The 14,628-nt window shown below is 38.7% G+C and overlaps 1 protein-coding gene across 3 annotated transcripts in view; it reads right to left on the reverse strand.

Annotated features, from left to right (window-relative positions):
- LOC102229779 (low-density lipoprotein receptor-related protein 8-like) overlaps window positions 1-14,628 on the reverse strand; it is a 98,796-nt gene that overhangs the window by 67,134 nt on the left and 17,034 nt on the right. The window lies entirely within an intron of this gene.

The raw sequence follows: 14,628 nt of genomic DNA on the forward strand, positions 1-14,628 counted from the left end.
GAATACACCAAACAACAGCATAAGTTAAAATAGGCTTTAACTTCCCCTTTGCGTGCTTCTTTGTATAGCTTGATCAATCTTTAAAGTGATGCTGCCCTTTATTATTATTGAAAAGCTGCCATTTTGGGCGTGCCGTGGTGGCGTAGGGCGTGGCGCGACCCGTATTTGGAGGCCTTGAGTCCTCGACACGGCCGTCACGGGTTCGACTCCCGGACCCGACGACATTTGCCGCATGTCTTCCCCCCTCTCCCTCCCCATTTCCTGTCAGCCTACTATCATATAAGGGACACTAGAGCCCACAAAAGACCCCCTGGAGGGGTAAAAAAAAAAAGAAAAGCTGCCATTTTGAAAAAAATACAGCAAACATTTGACACACGGTACAGTGTAGTTAGTTTGTCTCCTTTCTGTTATGAATGTCCAAACTGGTAGTTTTGCTTGTGTTTAATGACTGAGGCTAATGATTAATTTGGTTTTGAAGGGAAATGTTTTGTTGAGATTTCTTAATCCATTATATTTATTGTTTTGGTCTTTTTTTATTCATCTATTTTAGATATTCAAAATGTCCTCCAGTTCCAGTGTTGAATGTTCTTTGTAAATCTAATTTTATTAAACTTTAAGAGGATGCATTTTCATTATTATGCCTTAATCATTATATTAGTTGAGAAAAATGGTCTCAAAATGACACAATTATCATTTATTGAAATAATTTCCAGGACAATTTATTGTCCAGCAAAGTCATACAAAATTCTCTCTCATTATCTGACATCAGCAAACTGATAAGGAAGGACTGGTAAGCATAAATGGGGTTATATCAGTTTAGTTCCTGCTGAAATAAAGGTTAATAATAATACTTTGACTGAATCTAAGACAGGTAACGGTGTTGTCATTTAAGACCCATGTTTTAAACCAATCAACAAATCCCTTTGCTCATTGCCTTTTTAATGACAGATGCTGCCACTTCTGCTGCCTTGATTCATTTGTATAATGGCTAATCAAGTGTATTTGTCTAGTTCCAGGAATTCGGGGGTAAATGTGAATGAGTGAGAGCTCCATTCAGTCATTTTCTATTTTCACCCGACCCTGATCACGGTTGTGAGCAGACAATCACAAGTTAAACTCAGATTTTGTCTAAGAACTAAGTCAGAGAAACCATAAACTACTAATTACCACAGAAAACAACAATAGCCAGACTAATTAAGGTCGCACACTAGCGTACAACCAAGCACCTACTTATGTCAAGCCCTTCCCCTTTAAATCAACAATCGATGTTCTTGATAAGACTAAAAGAGCTGGACTTGGTAGGCAGAGGGTATTTGCAGTGAAGGTCAGCTGAGAATCAGCTGTTATGTGATTTTCCTGACTGCTCTCCAGCTGTAAGAGCCGCGAGAAGCTCCTCGCTGAAAAGCACTCGCACAAGACGCCGATTATCGCTCACTAATTCTTGCAGCTGGGAAAACACTAAGAGTCTTCTAGCTGCATTTGGAGCAGTAAATGTGTTTGTCACAAACTCTTTTATGCTTTTCCTGCAAAATGCATGAATTGACCCGGTTATGCTGGAAAGAAAAACAGCAGCATTTTGCTCTGTTTTCCTTTTTGTTCTTTCAAGTTCAGGTGTTTCTTGGCGTTGTTTTGTATTTGTCTCTGTCTTATTGTAAATGACAAAGAGTATAAATATGTTTGACGGTAATTTTTCTTCAATAAGAAAGAAAACATTTTTCAGTATGAGGCTTATTTTTCACTTCTATCCTCGGTGGCAAGCAGGAATGAAGATCATTTTAAAAATAAATAAATAAATGAACATTTAAGATGGATAGCTAAGGTAGAAAATAAGGACTGTGGCATTGTTTGAACATTTCAATTGTAGTTATATAATATCATCAGTCACATGGCATATTTTTGAAATATATACCTTCTTGGCTCCTCAAAGAACCTGTAATTTATGCTAAAATGTAGCTGCAGCTTGGCAGTAGGTGGTAAAGACATCCTGCACAGAGAGAGAGCGGCCAACTCAAACCTTCATAAGACATTACACATCCTGCTGAGGATATTTTAAGATCATTTATTCTCTTTTCTTTTAGAAAAGCAAAAGTTAACTTCTTAGTATTATCATTGAAAAAATAATGTGATTTAAAAAAAAAAAGACAAACAGATGAAAACACAATTCAAGATGAAAAGCTTTGCAGTACTCGGACGGTTTAGACATTTTTTGATTGCATGATGAATGAAAAAAAAAACAACAAAACACTGATGGGGTGCGTATCTCCTGCAGGTCAAACGCCTCCTCATCGTGCAGCTACTCAGAGAAACAGAGCTTCCAACCCAATCCAGCTGCGCTCTGCTCATTTCACTCGAGGTCCACGAGGGCCACAGTTCACTTGGCAATAATTACCCCGGCCGGTTCGTACCATCTGCTTGGAATTACTTTTTTAGTTTTAATTGGGGGCAGGGAGAGGGAGTTTGCAAATGTTAGGCTCATTGGGAAAGGAGTGAGCTTGATAGGCATCGAGACAAAAGTGAGATGAGAATCAGCAGGCAGAAGCTCGATCCGCAGCACGGCTAACGGAAGAGATGCACACAACCAGATCCCACCACACCCGTAGACAAACTACTGCTGCCTGCCTGCTCAATTATTAATCGCCGATTCCAACACAGGGACACAGTTTTAGCACATCAGAGAAAAATCTAAACAAATGCAGTTTGGTGTTATGGTGAGTCACTGCTTATCAGCATCACAAATAGGATATGACTCAGTCAGAATGATGCCTATGTGAACACAGACATATGAACCTAAAGGCTTCTCCCCTGGGATCAAAGTTGCCAACATTTGCATTCTTTTTTTTTCCTTCTATAGGGGAATTTCAGACTGTCTTGGGTTTCTATTCTAAATGAATATATGCAACGTTAAGACAAAAATATTCTATGACCAAGTATCTAGGCAAACCTGTGGCATAATGATCACCACTTAAAGATCGGAAATATAGCCCACACTAACAACTGCGATAAAAATCAACATACGTGCTGCACACACATCATCTGAGCAATTAAGTTAATTATTTGACCACTAGGGGGCACTCAACATCGTAGAAGTGGCGATGCCAACACCAAAGGGGCGTGGCTAACCATTTAAAGCCTTCACCTATTCAATATGTCATATGTATGAGGCGTTCCACTGTATCTGGTTGAGCTCCATGTTGTTGTCCTCAGGCAAGCTTTGAGGACTACTAAATTACTATTAATTTAGTAATCATTTGCTTTATCAATTATTGTGACAATTAGTCAAAAAAACATTTGTCACATTCTGCAGATTTTTTATTTAACTACCTAAACCTTTTTATACAATATTACACATACATTAAAATATTAAAATAAATAATTTTGTTCCTTTTTTAAATAAGAAAATGAAAATTTTATAGTCTAAAATGCAATAACCTGCCATCCTTTTACACTTGAGCATTTGCAGCAAAGGATGCATGTGCAGCAAAAAGAAAATACCTCCAATGTCAGCTTGTGAAAAGCTAAACCTTTTCTGCTTGATTTAACACCAATACAGTCTCAGGATATTCTGCTGATTATTTTTCTTGGATCCACTGAGAAATGATTGGATAGCAAAAGGTGTGCATTTATGTAGGAACTGGTTAAACTTCTTTTGTAGCTATTCAAGAAATCAGTTGCTAAAAAACAGTTCACAGCATTTGGTTTTTAGATATATACATAAATAAATACAAACACAACCCACTATTTCCCCAGTGTTTTATCCATCCATCCAGTTTCTGTTCACCCTTGTCCCTAGAGGAGTTGGGAGGTGTGCCGGTGCCTATCTCCAGCAAACGTTTCGGGCAAGAGGCGGGGTACATCGTCTGTCGCAGGGCAACACAGAGACAGACAGGACACACAACCATGCACAAACACACACTCTCACCTAGGGAGAATTTAGAGAGACCAATTAACCTGACAGTCATGTTTTTGGACTGTGGGAGGAAGCCAGAGACCCCAGAGAGAACCCACGCATGCACAGGGAGAACATGCAAACTCCATGCAGAAAGACTCTGCATGGATTCCTGGGCCAGGAATTGAAACAAGGACCTTCTTGCTGCAAGGCAACAGTGTTACCAACTGCGCCACTGTGCAACCCTCCCAGTGTTTTATTTTACAACAAATTATATAAAAGTCCATTACTCATTTTTGGTGACCCTGAGGGGCTGAATGCAGATAATGCAGTGATAAGCACATTCCCCCGTGTATCAAAGATGAATTGCCTCATTAGCTCAGAGTGAAGTATGGGAGTGTTGTCAAAACAGGAGGCATTATGTATCCTGTCGGCCAAAAGCAGCATGCAAATCACCACCCTCCTAAAATTAATGGGGTGTGATGGAAGCATAGAAAATGCAGCACGACATCAACAAATCCTGAGACAAGCCGTTCTCAAAATTGTTTTTGTAAGTAATAATTGAGTTTAATTGGGCTGATGCGTGAGTTTAGCTGCCTTTGAAGTGCCAGGTGCAGATTTTGTTTCCAGTTTTTATTTACATTTCCACGGTTATTGTGTATCCAGAAGATTCATGTTGTTGTTTTAGCTATCGCTAGGCAACATCGAATGCTTTCTGCTCGTTTATATATAAACTTTTGCGTCACTCAGTGGCTAATAATGCAATACCTTCCAAAAATGTAATTACGGTGCTTTTTAATATATGAAAGGTGATAATGTAATAAATTTTGAATGAATGGATGGATAAATTGATACTATGAAAATAAAAACAAACTGCTAAAAAAACGTTTATGGTATTTTACCAAAGAGGAAGTGGTGACATTATTATTCTAAACCTGTCTACAAACCCACATCAGGAGGCCATCCAGGATGTCAGCGGCTACCTGGTGTGATTCAAAACACAGCAATTTCTCTAACCTTGTGTACTGACCAAAGACACACACTGTGCTAATTATAGCCCCACAGCCTCCTAAATGACATTATTTCTCCTTTCCTGTCAGCTCACATTGGCACAAGCACTTGAAGCAAGACTCTGGGAAGCCTCATTATCCCCTTGGAGGAAACCTCGCAGTGATTTATGTTCAGGATATGTTGGTAGACGTCTGTGGGCATTAATCTTGAAGTCAGACGGATGACAAAGTCTCATCAAATATGAACACAAACAGGTGGAAGTGTGTCAGCGCTGCTGTGAACGCGCAGACGCCGATACACTTACTGATGTCCATTGCCTGATATGTTCAGGAGTTTGCAGTTGCAGAACATTTGTGTACTCTTGCTCATTAAAGGGTGCCTACTTTTAGAGCTTCAAGGCCGTAGGAATGATTTATAGTTTATTATATAACATACTGATGTATAGTTTTGTTCAAGCACTAAGAAAGGCTTCCTGAAGGGCTGAATTTGAACAAAAACACAAACACACATCCACATCCACAGGTTTTGCCAAATATGTTTCTACAGAAATGATTCAATTTTAAATTTGTTTTCTGCTGTTTCCTAGTGTATTCTGGCCGTATATCAACATTTTCATGCTACATATTATATCTGTGTATAAACCGAATGTGTGTGTGTGTGTGTGTGGGGGGGGGGGGGGGGGGGGGGCATCAGGAGACTTTGGCTATTGCTAACTAAAGCATGCCCTATACTTTATCTGTCCTTTAGACTGCTCCAGCTCCGTTAGACTGCTCCAGCTCCGTTAGACTGCTCCAGCTCCGTTAGACTGCTCCAGCTCCGCCGTCGTAGGGACAGATACAGGAAATCCTTCCTGCCACATGCCATCTCACTGTACAATAAAAGCTAAATCATTGTTCTGCACTAATCAGTCCGATTTTGCGCAACTGCACTGTGGCACACGTGCTGTACATATATTTACATATACATATCTGCATTTTTTTTTATATCTTTGCAAGGACTGCTCTTAAGTTGCTTTTATATTAACAGCATTCATATTTTTACAATTTATAGCATTTTATATTTTATTTTAATTTTATCTACAACTACTACTCAGTGGTAGTTGTTATTGTGTCTTGTCTCTATGCTGTAACTGCGAAGTAATTTCCCTGCTGGAATGAATAAAGTACTTCTATTCTATTCTATTCTATTCTATTCTATTAAGCATGCATGACATATTTGCTGAGATTAATGCTCCCTTTACTTGTGGTTGACCAATGTCAGCTGCACCCAAGCAAACCATGTGGCTGCCTTTTGCACAGCTGATTCTTTTAAAAGTTACAATCTTATGTTGCAAAACTGTTTATTATTTGGCTGATCTGCTTTGTGTTTTATCAACATACTGGTTTTCATCCTGGTTTGTAAAAAAACAAATAATACTTCCAATCAGTGTGTGCTGTGTTAGAGAGGAGCTGAAACAACAGTCATTAAACTTTATAATGTTCAAAGGGAGAGCTGTACGTTTTTGATACAGGAGAACAATTTTTCACATAAATTTACACGGGATGCTAAAGAAATATGTTACAATCTACTTAAGAAGTTTTATCACAACAGTGACAAAACTGTCCTTAACAAAAATTAGCTGATAGAAGCAAGAGGCAAGTATAATGAAAACTAGTGCTGTACAATAATATTAGAGAATTTTGTGACGGCGATAGCAATGGTAGATATTGCAATAATGAGATCAGTTGCAATATGACTATTTTTTCCACTCATCGCTCTTATTTGTGTTTCCTTTGAGACTTTTAGCATTGAAAGTAAATCTGATTTTAATCTTTTCCCCTCCCGCCATTAAAAAGAAATTACAGATGTCAGAAAATATCTATTAAAACTGGCTTTTATTTCAATCATTCCTTCCGTGAACTGACTTGAATTCAAAGTTGAAAACAACAGAAGCTGTAAAACACAGCTGCCAAACAAGATGGTAGTTCTTGGGTGAACTAACATATCTCTGAACGATTGAAACCCCACCCCTCCGGTGAAGAAAATAAAATCCAAGTTTTCCAAAATATGAAATATTCAGAAGCATAAAAACCTAATGGATGTTTTGATACATTGACGTTTGGTTAAATGTGAGAAAGAGATAGCTAATTCTGGTTAAACGTGATACAATCCAGACAAACAGGACTTATTTCCCGTCTACATAGAGTCTGGATAACACAATTTTAATGTGTCCTCTTTATTTGGATCTCTTTCGGCTTTGGTCGGAGTGGCAGATGCTCAGTAATGGGAATGAAAGCGATCAGACACATCAGGTTAAGTATAACATCAAGCGCAGAAAGTAATTAAACCTGGTGGACCTCTGTAATGAGATGATGGGGTTGTATTAAAAGTGCTTGACACATCCTCATGTTAACTGTTGGACAGACGCAGTCAGATAGTGAACCGAGTTTATTACCTGGAATCATTTATTAAACGTTTGCTTCACTGTACTGGCTTCTCTATATAAGGTCTCTATAATAATCCTATAGCAGCACATGAGACCCAACCACGCTGTAATGTCACACGGCTCTCATTTCCCACTTTTAATTGAACATTTAACCTTGATTCAAGTAGGGATATTACATCCCAATATGGTTTTAAACAACTGCTCTACGAAGCAGTTCAATCGGTTGCACAGATCTTTAGAGCTTTAGATCCCTCCTGATCGCCGAATGGATTCCTGCCAATGATTCTGCGTGCAACGCAATCGAATCCCTGCTTGTGAAATGCAAAAGATTCAGTATCAGGAGAAACCTACACAACAAACAGACAGTGGGAAGCGTTTTGTAGCAGAACGTAATGGAAGCTCAGTGAAGGTTAACGTAGGCGTCAAAGCGGCACGCTGCAGACAAAAAGCTCGTCTTACAAACTCAACTTATTTTGTTTTTAATCTGAGTAAAATAGATTATTACCGTTTACGTGGCTCACGATTTAAACTTTAGTATTACCTCTGGGATTTTCCACAGTAAACTGAAAAGCAAAGAGAGGATATTTGGAGTGAAAAGCTGCAATGTGACCAACCGCCATTGATGAAACAGTCCTTATAACAGTTTGTAAATCCATGACAACAGGTCAAATTATCTGCTCTTTTTTCTGCTGAAACAAATGCAGACTCAAATCCTGTTTGATGACAAGAGTCAGGGGGGGAAAAAACAGGGAGCTTCAAAGACTAATCCTACCAGACAGATGGATGGGACTTCTGTGTTAAGAACCCACACTATATACTTGATCTAGTTTCTTTAAAACTCATGACTTTAATATCAGGGAAAGGAAAATGTAGTACCCCAGATCTGTTTGTTTTCTGATTCTTAGTTACTTTTACAGCTAAACTGCATGACGTCTTGAGAAATAAATAGAAATCTGCCTCAGAGCTCCTGTTGACAAAGTCTTTTTCGTTCCTCTGTGGAACAGCTGAAACTGTTATCACTTCTCTTCCCTGCAGTGAATCTGTGTGCTTTAATTGAAATCATATAAAAAAATCTACACAAAAGCCAGATGCCTTCTTACAGAGAAAAATACCATTCAGTTCAAATTGAGATCCTGGGAACAAAACTTCAATATCCTGCAGAGTTTTTAAACCTCCACACGGTTAATTGTGGAGATCTGAGATTTCACGTTTCTCATCGGAATCAAAGCTGTCGAAACAGAGCTTCTCCCCTGAGATCTCACATTTCCGCTCTATAACCTTTAACAACAAAGGAACGAAGCTCGGCTTGCTCTCGCAATCTTCCACAGAGATGCTTTGCTTCGCAGTCGAACTGTTAGCAGCAACTTAACCCTGAAAGGATGGAAGCGAACGTGCCGTGATGGGTCTGAAATGGCTGAGTGAGAGGAATCAACAGAATCCCAAAGCAACTCCCTCCTTGACTTAAATAAATCTTCCCTCAGTACTTCAGTGCAGCTGAACACACAGGAGACACCGACCACTTAAAGATCATCCTATATCCATCAGAAATAATTAGAACTGCTGACCAAATGCGTTCAGTCATTGTTAAGACCCGAGACTGCATTCATACAGCATGTCAAGACAAAAACAACTCACTCTGTAGTCATGTTAGCAGCTCTTTGTTTTGAATTAAAAAAAAAAAAAAACTCTAGAATAAATATTTAAAAAGAAGTATTGTGTAAAATCCAAATTCTTTAGCTCTACATCAGATTACAATGATTACAACACTCCAAGTCTGTCAAAAACAGACCTGGAGTGTTGCTTTGATTTGAGAGCACATCTCCCCTGCAACTCTCCCACTCAGCTCCTTCAGACTAGCCAGCAGCAATTAGCAAACACCTGGTGGAACTACGTTTCTGCTGAGCTCATTATTGTCACGATATGCAGTGTGGGGTGGTGAGCCAGACACTTAGGACCCAGGTTGAAATGAAGATTTTGGTGATGAATTCCAGAAATATAAAGTCCAATAATCCAGGCGGCACAGAGAGAGTGGAAGGCTAAGGCTCCTCAACTGGTAGCAACTGGAAAACACGATGGACAAAAACAAACAAGACCATCCGACTAGACAGGACTGGATGGAAGACCAGACAGTTTTGACAAGGACCTGACAAAGACACAGAAACACAGGTGACATTAAATACACGGGAGATAATCAGGGAACGAGACACACCTGGGAACAATCAAGGGGAAGACAGGACAACACGGAGACTCAAAAGACACATAAACCTAAAATAATACACAGAAAAACTCAAATCCTTACAATTATAGGAGCTACTTCTCAGCGAAAAGCTGGTAAAAACGTTGTTAAAGGGTTGTAGTAGATCGATGTTGTGATGACTTCCTGAAGGCAGAGTTTGCAAACTAGCTAAAGCTATAAATGTTATAAGAGTTCAGTATTTTGCTTATATTTAACACTGGGCTCATGCAAATAAACAAAGAATAAGCAAAACAAATACAAGTTTCTACAAATATTTCTTTTGCTCAGTCTGCTACTTTTTACTTAGACTTGAACGAGGTTTTCTGGACTAGAACCAAACATGGAGAAGCAGCATTCAGCATCTATGCACCACAAATCTGGAACAAACTTCCAGAAAACTGCAAAACAGCCAAGACTAAATCAAGGCTAACAATCCACCTGTTTAGAGTTGCATTTGGACGATGATAAACGAAACACTCACCAATATATTTAATGTGCATCGATGATTTAAATCATGAAACTGGACAAATTGTAATGTTTGTTGCTGGTTTCTCAAATTGGTGACTGTGATGTTTTTTTGACTTTTTATTTTTGTGTTTTTATGAACTTTGAACTGCCTTGTTGCTGAAATGTGCCATACAAATAATGATTTATTGATTTATTCATGTTCAGGAGTTTTCATGGACTTTAGGTTTAAACTTTTCTTACTTTTCTCTTGGTAGCAGTGGAAGGGTTTCACTTTTCCCCCCATTAGGGCATGTCCCATCCCATTCACCCCCACTAGGTTTGGCTCAGAGCTTTATTACCTTTTAAAAACGGGTTATTTCTGCTGTCATTTCTCTGGAAAGACCTTCTAAATGCCTGCATCCGGCTTTGACAGCGAATGTTAAAACTTCCCCCAGAAAGGGAACGGGAGTGCTTCTGCGTATGGAAATGTGTGTCACATCGGATTATAGTGTCTCCCTACTAAATTGAGGGGTAGTTACTTGGAAATGGGAGATTAGCCTTTTACCCTGAGTAGAGAATGAGACATCTCTTCATTTCTTCCCCTCCCTTCCTTTAAGACATTGAATTTCACCCAAAAATAAATAAATACATAAAAGTACTGCATAATGAGTGGTGCTGACCAAATTTTCAGAAAGACCCCTTTACTGGCCTGAGGACTAAAGCATATAAATTACTGTCAAGGCACTGGGAGCCCACATTACATTACCCACTGCAGGCAAAAAAATTAACATAACTGTAACACTGCCTGAGGTCAGATTTCTTGTTCTAGAAAAATCAGCTTCTAGTAACAGAGGAGAGTAATTAAGACACAGTCAGGCTAAAGTCCCAGCTGATGTTTGAATGGAAGCATTACACACGCACGCACGCACGCACACACACCCACACACACCCACGCACACACACACACACACACACACACACACACACACACACGTCCTCCACCTGTGTCATTTGACCCTTTGTGTTTACAGGTCAGCACTGCTGTTTCTTTTCCAAACAGCTTTATCTCACACTGAGGTTATTAGGACAGTTAGATTGGAGGGAAATACAGCAAGTGATGACACCAAGTTAGTCCACTAAGCACTTCCTTTACAGTCCAGAGATCAAAGCGCTAACTGCTACATGAACGGTACAAACCAGGATGTTACAGCCAGTCTAATTTAAGACCTTTTAAGACCTTTTTGGAAATTGCAGACCCAATAAACAGCATAAGGGATGATTGTGGGATTCTAATTAGAATCAATCATTGAAAATCCCCCATAGTGCACAGAGTGTACCTAGCAAAAAGTACATGTGTATGCTAGCCCGTACAAGCTGTTGCTAGCTCGTATAGGTTAACAACAGAAGTAAGCAGTGGTAAAAACGAGCCAAGTGGTGATAAATTTGCATTTACCCCCAGTAGATGCAGCAAAGCAAGCCAACTAGCAAGCTAGCAATGGTGTATTAGCAGTTAGTTAACAGAAGAGTCCCGTGAGAAAACAAAACCTACACATACAAGATTATTTGGTGATAATATGATAATAAATTGTATTTTAAAAGCAACAATGTACAACTCACACATAAATGTCACCATTTGATGCGCTGCACCAGATTATAGCTAAAGCTATTTCACATCTGCAGCCTTTTGACAAGTTTCAAAATTGGATATAAAACACAATAATCAAGTAAGACAGAAAATATAACAATAAGTCGCTTTACAATCACAGCACACAAACACACATGTACAGACTTAGTCACTGGCATGCACACACACACACACACACACACACACACACACACACACACACACACACACACCCACACACACACCCCGTCAGACAGTTAATGTTTATATACATGTGCTGCTTTTAACAATATTTTCCAATTAGATTTGAAATCTCTTACAGAGCTGCAACTCCTCACATCCTGCCACAACAGAATTTAAGACCTGGGATTAACGTATTTAAGGCCAAATTACACTTTATGAATTTTGAAGTCTTAATTTCAGATACTTGAAATCAATACTTTTTAAGGCCTGGATTTTAAGACTTTTTAAGGATAAGCAGGCACCCTGACAAACAATGACTTGATGTTCTTCTTTCTCCCACAGAACAGATTCAAAATGGGCAACAAAGCATTTTTTTCCCTTTAAGGTAAAAAGGCCGTGCAGCTTAAAATACCTTGAGGATCCAAAAATTTAAGAGGCTATATAGCATCATCTGACAATGCAGCAAATATTTTCCAGCAAAAGGGTTCTGAATCTCCTAAAAATAAACACGATACCTCTTCAAGTAATTCTTCAGGAAGGCTGAAGATTAAATCAGCGACGTTCTGAACTGCAGTTTCCGCCATACGTGTGAAGCTCCATTAAAGGCACGGTACACTTGGTGCATCAGACATTTAGCATTTCAATTGACCTAATTCAACCAGTAAGAGAGAGGAGAGGTGATTCGTTAGCAGCTTTATTAAAAATCCACTTCAGCGTTAAACAGAGGAAAGCTGCAGAATCAATGATTTTCTGAACAGAAAGTTAATTTTACACAGTACAACCCAGTCCAATCAAGATAGAATTATATAAATATGACTGTAAATAAAGTAGAAAAAGCATTTGTATGAAGTCTTTCTGGCAAGTCGTTTTTAGAAGAACTTAACATGGCAATAATATGAAGATCACATTCTCTCCGCTGTTTTGACTAAAATAGGCTGCAACCAAAACAGGAAACGCTAACCTAATACTGTAACAGAAATTTTAATGAAGCTTTTTCTGGGCCATGTTTTTTTTTGTTACCATTTCCATCATAAAATAAAACTTGGTGTCAGGACTGAAAGTAGGCCAAGGTGGTGCATCGCACATTTTAGCAGGATGCTTTAAAACAAATTCTTGTTTTGGTACAGTGGCACTTTCAGTTACTTTAAGTTGATCAGAGTAAGCGACATGAAAAGTGATCCCTTATGTACCAAATGGGATGTAAATATACCAAGATAAAGAGCTGCGTTCTCTCTACAAAATGGGAAAGACAAAACGGGCATACTATTCAAATAAAGTTGATGTGTGTTGATTTTCATTAGTTTGGAATCGCACACAAGAAAATAGTATAATTCTCTTCCTGGAAGTGGACTAAATACGGAGTCAAGTTGGACGTCTGCGTAAAGGTCAACGACAACGTAAAAAACAAAAAGTCGCATGGTAAACTAGTCGACAAGAAACGATGTTCACATTAAACTGTATTTGTGCGACACCAAGTTGATATGGCTGAGTGTCGGCGCCATCTTGAGGATGAAATGAAATCAAATTTTGATGAGAGTCAGGCGGAACAAATGTGGAAATTTGTATCAATGAGGGGGACATACAGACATTTAGAGAATGCAAAATATGTGGGTGTAAAAAGCTCAAACTGTGGCTAAAGACCAGGCACTGTGTCAAGCTAAGAGGAACTGTGGGAAATGAAGGAATTTGTCACAAGCAATATAGAAAATAGGTACACTCAACTATGAAATGTCAGCTGTCTGTAGACTGTGAGTGGAGAATACGAACTGTACGCTCGAGGATATGGGAGCCTTAAGTCTGCCCGTACCCAAGGTCAGAGCAGTAATAAAAACATTTAAAACATCTGGGAACATGGTGGATGTGAACCTCACTTTGAAAATCTAGACAAACATCTGCAAAGAGAAATGATCAAAGATCAATTTTCTGGATGCTCCAATCTTGTGACACAAGATGGAGTTTTCCTGTTGGCCACATGGGGTTGAAGTAAACATTATGAAGTGGGACGAAGTAGAAAAAAGGGATTCCTGGGTTAATCAATAAATGGAGTCAAATTAAAAAGGCATTTTTCTGAAATATTCAGAAATTACTTTGCTTCAAGAAAGCTTATTTTATTTAAAGACTTCACACATCTTTACCAGGGGTGCTAATAAGTATAAATGTTTATTTTATTTTGTCAGATGAAAGAGCCCAATTATGCATGAAAAACACTTGTAAAAATGATGTAAGCAAAGCAAAAGCTTTTTAAAATACAGACATACTATAAAATATCCTTCTCTGTTGGTTTTATCATTACTTTTATTTATTAAGTTAAAGACTAAAAAGACTAGATTTTTTTCTTCTTTATGTAAAAGAACAATTGAGTAAAGCTTGATAAGTATGGGCTAACTTCAAACAACACCATTAGTAGAAAGGCAAAGCTGTAAATATAATATTGGACTCTCCAGAAAGACATTCTGGACGTCACTTAAACTAATTATTCCCTAACTAAAGCATTTTTGTTTCTTACATTGTCAACTACAACAAAACGTATTTATGTTGTACTTAAGATCAAATTCCTACATAAATCTCCACTAAATACAGGAAATGACAACATAAATTAAAACAGCAGGCAGCAGAACACACAACCTTGACTTTGACCTCGCTGTGGAGTTTACAGGTAAACCCTGAAGCGTTGTGAGTCTTATCGGGTACAGAATATCTGATCTAATTCGCCACTAAAACAGCAAAACAATCACTTTAAAGTCAATGACCCTCCCCTCCCCTCCTCCTCGGCTAGCCCACACTGCCACCACTTTCTTCTCTTCGCCGCTGCTCAG

This window comes from Xiphophorus maculatus, chromosome 6, assembly GCF_002775205.1.
Source record: "Xiphophorus maculatus strain JP 163 A chromosome 6, X_maculatus-5.0-male, whole genome shotgun sequence".
Lineage (NCBI taxonomy): Eukaryota > Metazoa > Chordata > Actinopteri > Cyprinodontiformes > Poeciliidae > Xiphophorus > Xiphophorus maculatus.